The 7,025-nt window shown below is 40.1% G+C and overlaps 1 pseudogene; it reads right to left on the reverse strand.

Annotated features, from left to right (window-relative positions):
• Nucleotides 1–627: 627 nt before the first annotated feature.
• Nucleotides 628–1,683, reverse strand: LOC141107255 (methionine adenosyltransferase 2 subunit beta pseudogene; annotated as a pseudogene).
• Between the last annotated feature and the right edge of the window lie 5,342 nt (nt 1,684–7,025).

The raw sequence follows: 7,025 nt of genomic DNA on the forward strand, positions 1-7,025 counted from the left end.
TTAAAGCAACCACTACCAGCATTACTGGACACAAACGCAGCATGACAGCACCTGTGTATGCATTCCCTTTATAGTGCAAAATCTAGCTCAAAATGGACCTGACAGAGCAACTTAAAAATCAACTTTTAATTAACAGTAAATGCATTATATAGCATTGCTTTGATTTACTGTATGCATTTTATTTTTATGTAGATTAACACATGTGCTTAAGCGCTGCCAAAAGCTGAACTTCGGATGCTGAATCTAAGCACCTTTCTGCCAATAATACAAAAATAAGTGGTACTATTCCAATTGGCAGCAGACTACAACTCTCAACTGGCAAATATCGGTTTCACTTCCATGCTGCTCAAAGCCTAAAACCTAAGCTGACGATTAGAAAAAAGTAATTTGAACAAAGTTTAAGCTGACCAGTGACTTACCAATTTCTTTTATGGTCTTTGTATGGCAAAAAAAAAAAAAATAAGAAAAAAAAAAAATATAGATCTTTCAAAACGCCTAGCATTCTGTCACTGACACCTTTGTTCACATTGTATATTTTTTTTATAACACCGATACAAAACTAAATTTATTTTAATAAAAGAGCAAAAACAAACAGAAATCAGTTGGACATACAAAAAAAAAACAAAACTAATGGAAGACAGTTTGCCACGTTTTTTTCTCCACGGAAAATGGCCACAATGATTCTCTAATGCCAACTCTAAATGGTGTCCTCTGTCCAATGCCAAGGCCCTCCAGCTTGGAACAATCAAGCTGTGGGTTCCAGGGTCGAGGAGTTGGGCCAACGGGTTCATCTGTGATTGGTCTCAGATGACTGCTGGGGAGATTGAAAGCATCAGCCATAGCACAAGCCATTTCATACTTTGTCATTTGTTCATTCCCTGACCATTGATAAATTCCCTTTATCAGAGAAGGTTCCTGCAATTTTTTCTCAGCTATTTGGAAGCAGACACTGGCTACATCCTTGACATAGGTGGGAAATCTCTGTTGCCAGTGGTCCATATTAGCAGATTTGTTGCTGAACTGTACCTTGTCAAACATAATTGTAAATGCACTTTCCCCTAATTTCTCCACATCCCCATATAACACAGGAACTCTGAGTACAGCAGCATTATTGCTGTTCTGCAGGATTACTCGCTCTCCTTCTAGTTTGGTTTTACCATATAGGTTCAGGGGATTTGGCACAGAATCCTCTCTGTAAGGGGGATTTGATCCATCAAAGACATAGTCTGAACTAATGTAGATCAGGAATGCTCCAGATGCAGCTGCTACTTTGGCAAGATTTGCAGATGCCTCCACATTCAGCCTGGTGGCAGACTCAGGTTGATTCTCAACAATATCTGGTCTTCTTTCTGCTGCACAATGAACAATCACATGTGGCTTGAATTTGCAGATAAACTCTTTCACAGCAGATGTATCCAGTAAATTAAGATACTCAAAGCGAGGCCGCGCCCAGCTATATCAACATCCCACAACATGCCAGTTGTTGTCCTTGAATTCTCTGTACACAGCATGGCCCAATAGACCAGTTGCTCCAGTTATCAGTGCCCTTCGATTAAGGAAAAGAACATTTGCCTCCTCTATTTCCATCAATATTTCAGGCATTTTGTGGCAGTGTACTAAGAATATAGCAGTGAGAAGGCGGCTGGGGAAGCTGCAGATCTCTGCTCCAGTCTTTGTCTTTTCAGTAGTGACCAATGTGAAATGTAAAAATGCCATATCTGGAATTCTATTTAACACTGTGCATGAAAAAAGGCACAGAATAGTAGCAATTCAACAGATCTGTACAATTTGTTGTCTTTTTCTTTTATACTGAAACGATGGACAGATTGTGATTCTTTGCATTGCAAAATAGGCACATGTAAAACAATATGATAATTATATATATTTGCAATCCATACAAAGAACTCTCCAAGGACTTATTAATCATGAACAATGTGGAAACAAACAACCATTTTTAGAGGTTACAGAAAGGGATATTTCACCTTCAACAAGGCAAGAAGTACAGATGCATCTGCATATATTTTTTCAATTTCAACTGTTCGTGCTGAGGTCAGAATTTCAAGAGTTCCACTCTCTTTGTTAGGTCTTAAAGTAGTGCTTAGAAGAGAGTGGAGGAAGATGACTTAAGTGAAGCAGTTGACAAATTTTCTTTAAACAGTAACTAACGTATGCTAAATCCACAATGTCTATTATTACCTTAATGTTTTTAGATACCTTGTACATTTACCTATGCATACAATGGTTGGTAACATCATTTATAGTCAATATGAGATTGCAGATAATGGAAGCAAATGCAAAAAAACATTGGTTGTTGTTTAGAATAGGATTCAGGAAAGGACTACATGTTAAAATATTACAGAAAATGTCACCCGCAGCACCATTTTATGTTTTTATAAAATATGTACTGTATATGTTTTGTATAATAACAATATAGGAAAAAGCAAAAAAGAATAATACTCTATGAATGGAAAGAAATGAACAACAGATTTTCATAAAAAAACAAAATTCCACCTTTAGAAGAAAGCTGTGTATGGATATCATTTGGTATTTTTTGTAATATGGAAGAGGACATTCTGTAGACCTTGTCTAGGTTTTCATAAAAATAATAGCAAGATTCCAGGATTCATCCCAATGAATGGTTATGTGATCAGATTTTTGGCAGTAAGTTTTTCAGATGTCAGTCCATATGGGAGACCATTGCCATCATGATTTTGTTTTTGGTTTCTATAAATAGATAAATAGATGTTTTAGAGGCATTGTCCCCAATTTTTTTTTCTGTAGTGTAATAGGAATGTCTTGATTGAAAATGCGTTACCCTTTTTAAAATATATTTGCATTTTCATAGGGGTTCTGTTAACTGCCTGATATGAAGTTCATATATCAAATATCTTTGACCAGGGCTCAGAGGACATAATCTTTCAGATTATGTAGGTTTTGACAACTGTTGGGTGGGGGTTTATTATACATAAAATGTCTGATTTGATTTGTAGGTAAATCAGATGCCTAAGTTGAAACACCCCTACTGTGGCCCAAGGGTTGACAGTTGTAGTAATGCCGCATATACACGATCGGAATTTCCGACAACACGTGTTCGATGTGAGCTTGTTTTTGGAAATTCCGACCGTGTGTATGCTCCATCGGACATTTGCTGTCGGAATTTACGACAACAAATGTTTGAGAGCTGGTTCTCAAATTTTCCGACAAAAAAACTTGTTGTCAAAAATTCTGAGCGTGTGTACACAATTGTAATGCACAAAATTCCACGCATGCTCTGAATCAAGTACAAGATGGAAGCGCTCGGTCTGGTAAAACTAGCGTTTGTAATGGAGATAGCACATTCATCACGCTGCAAATTTTTAAATCTTTCAATGCAGTGCATTCTCTTCTTCTTTATAATGCTAGAATAATGAAGTTGTTTTGCTGCTGATATTCACACAGAGTTCTGACAAACTGATTTCTTTATTATTTCTTGTGATCTCCTGAATAATCTTTTATTTTATTTTTCACCAGATCTCCAGAATAATGTTTATTATTTTTTTTTATAGTAATCTCCTTTTTTTTAACAAGATCTTCTGAATTTTTTTTTCTAGTGATCTCCATAATATTTTTTGTCATTTTGTGTGTCAAGTTACCACAACACACGTGTGTTCGGAGTGATGCTGACGTGACACGTCAAAGCAAGGGGAGGGGCCTGATGGTGGCGCTGCTGTGAGGGAGCGGAGCTGGGCTGGACGGATCGAACGGCTTGGATGCAAAGCGGGGTCAGAGCCCGATGTGATACCGACTAAGGAAGCCCCAGAACAACCCCCCACTACTGCAGCTGGAGGTTGCCGGTCCTCGCCTGAGCCGGGCGGGAGCAGATGGGAGAGGAGCACGGGAGTGAAGTCGCAAGTACATTGAGCACTATCCGAGGAGAAGTGAAACTTTTGAAATAGCCCATTGGGTTGGATGAGGCTCACTGCGGTACAGTTTGAAGCGTGGCATTCTCTCCTTTGTTACCCCCCCGTAGCCCTTCTCACATCTTAGCAAGCAACCCGGAGCTGACCCTGGTTGAATGAGGATAAGATGAATGGATACTATATACACCGACAGCTAGTGTAATCAGCGGACCAGGACGTCTATGGCGCTTTGCAACTAATAGCTGCGTGATTGGTATTCCACAGAAGACAAGCATTTGGCATAGATCATTCCGGGAGGTATGGAGATAGGAGAAGGAGCCATCCTCAGGTATGAAATTTCACCCTTACTTACCTTGAAGAACTGCAGTGTTAAGCACTATTAAAGTATCCTTAAAGAGATTTAAAGAGACTTGCTTAATTAATTTTGGTTATTGATTATATGGTATATTTCAAGCTGTTTCTTGCTCTTCCATCTACCCAACTTCTCGAGCTAGCAAACTACACTTAATACATATCAGGAAGGATATTTATGTGGAATATTGACAAACATATTACATGCTACCATATTGAGATTATAGCACTGAGTTAATAGGCTCTAGAAGAAAGATCATATTATTAGCTGTTGCCTAGTTCGTCGTAAGAACAGCTGGACAGTTTGCTTTCCTTTATCTTTCCTTGTTGAGAAAAAGTACAGTGCATGTTTAATAAAAAGGAAGGGGAGAGATTAAGGAGGTAATATGAGAGGCCGATCACAAAGAGCAACAGAACCAAAGACCCCAAGAGAGAGTCTAAATACCAGCACAATTCAGAAATATCTTAAAGACGTGAGTTCAAAAAGCCCCAGACCGGAAAAGAAACAAACAGGAGCAAAGGATAAGAAGAAGGACCTGGTGAAACAAAAGGGGGAACAAGGGGAGAGGCCCAGGGAGGAGTTGGAACAGGAAAGAGAGCCTGATCTCAGTGACATGGATGAGCAAAGAAATATTGCATTAATTCCAACTAAATTAGAAATGCTGGAAATGTTCTCCAAGTTAGAAAATTCTATAAAGTCAGAGATACTGAATGTACGGACTGACATGGGCCACTTGCTGCGGAGAGTTGAGGTGGCAGAGGAAGTATCAGGAAATCAGGCTAAAGAAATACTAGAATTAAAAACGCAAATGAGGAAAATGCAAAGCGACTACCGAAATTTGTCATATAAATTGGAAGAGCAAGAAAACCAAAGTCGCTGCCAAAACTTGCAGATTAGATCCCTACCTGAACAACAGGGTGAAGAACTGGTGATTAAAATGAAAAAAATCTTTAATCCAATCCTGGGCAGACGGGAAGATGAGGCCCTAAAGATAGACAGGGTACTCAGGATTAGAAAACCCCTAAATCTGAGACAGGACACACCCAGAGACGTAATTATTAAATTCCACTCATATGAAGATAAAGAAAAGATTTGGAATAGACTTCGGGGAGCCCCCCCAGTTCGTTTTGAGAGTACGGAATTACAAATATTCTCTGACCTATCAGCAGGAACCCTGGCGCGGAGAAGGCAGCTAAGACCACTGCTTGAACAACTGAGAAAGGCCAACATAAAGTACAGCTGGGGGTTTCCTACATCACTAGTAGTACTGAGAGAGGGGAGATCGACCAGGTTGAGGTTCTTGGAAGACCTCCAAGATTTTTGTGAAAATTTGGGCATTCCCATACCGGACATTCCTAGATAAGAGTTACAAGTTTTTTGGATCCTAGAGAGGATTTTTCTTTTTTTCTTATCGTTCCTACTCTTAAAGGGTTTATTTGGATCTAAATCATACATATCCTGAATTTGGGTGGAGAGGGGGCAAGTGGGTGAGTGTGGGGGTGCTAAATTAATATAGATAAAATGTGATGTTGTGGAGGTGGGCCTTAGGGAAAGGTGCGGTTCGGTTTGGTCCACCCGCTTTTGCCCCTCCCCCTGCTTTTTGCGGGGGGGTGGAGGCACCGGTGGCTGCGACCGGAGTCTCACCTGGGTGAAGAAGTGTGCAGTATGAGATCAGTTTTGATTCACATCTGCGGGCTTAGGGCTGGATCATGGCCAGGGATGGAGGGAGGGGAGTGGGGGGGGGGTTGGGGTGGGAGGAAGGGGTGAGAGTTCTATCCTGCAGGGATGGGTACAAATTTCCTTTGGAAGACTGATTATGTCAGTTAGACAAAATTCCTTAATAGACCAAAATAAATGACAGATTTAAATGTTTTTATCATATAATGTTAAGGGCCTGAACTCTCCAGTTAAGAGACATAAAGTATTAAAAGAACTTCAACATTACCAAGCAGATGTGGTATTCCTTCAGGAGACCCATCTAACTCTGGATACAAATAATAAAGTTATATTCTCCCGCATTCCCTATCTGGTTCTATAGCAATACACCTATGAGAAGAGCTAAGGGGGTAGCAATAGGGTTTTCTAGAATGTCTAAGTTCTCTCTGACCAATAGATTGATGGACCCCGAGGGCTGCTATATTTTTCTGAAGGGCAAGCTGGGGAATAAAATTTTTACTCTAGCAAATGTCTACTGTCCGAACAAAAACCCAACTGTTTTCTTAAAGCAAGTACTGGATAAGTTGATAGAGTTCAAGACGGGGGAGGTTATCCTGGCGGGGGACTTCAATTTTTGTCTTAATCCTTCCTTGGATAGTACGTCCCGGGCACAGGGGACAAGTAAGGTTCAATTAAAAATGATCAGGCGAAAGCTGCATCAATGCCATATTATGGACGTGTGGAGAGTGAAGCATGCAAAAATATACGACTATACCTTCTTCTCCCCTGTGCACGGGACGTACTCAAGACTAGACTATATTATGACTGACCATAGCCTACTGGACCTTGTGGCGGAAACTAGAATAGAAATAACCACGCTATCTGACCATTCTCCGATTTCAATGAGGATTAGGTTACCGGGGTTCCAAAGACCACTATTCTCATGGAAGCTAAATGAAAATCTATTAAAAGATGATAAAGTGGCAGAGACAGTGCAGAAAGAAATTTAATTATTTTTCAAGGTTAATGACACAGGTGAAATAGCTGCTTCCACACTTTGGGAGGCTCACAAAGCTTACATTAGGGGGGTCCTCATATCCATCGCGGCCGGGGAAAAA

The sequence above is a fragment of the Aquarana catesbeiana genome, linkage group LG09 (assembly GCF_042186555.1).
Source record: "Aquarana catesbeiana isolate 2022-GZ linkage group LG09, ASM4218655v1, whole genome shotgun sequence".
NCBI lineage: Eukaryota > Metazoa > Chordata > Amphibia > Anura > Ranidae > Aquarana > Aquarana catesbeiana.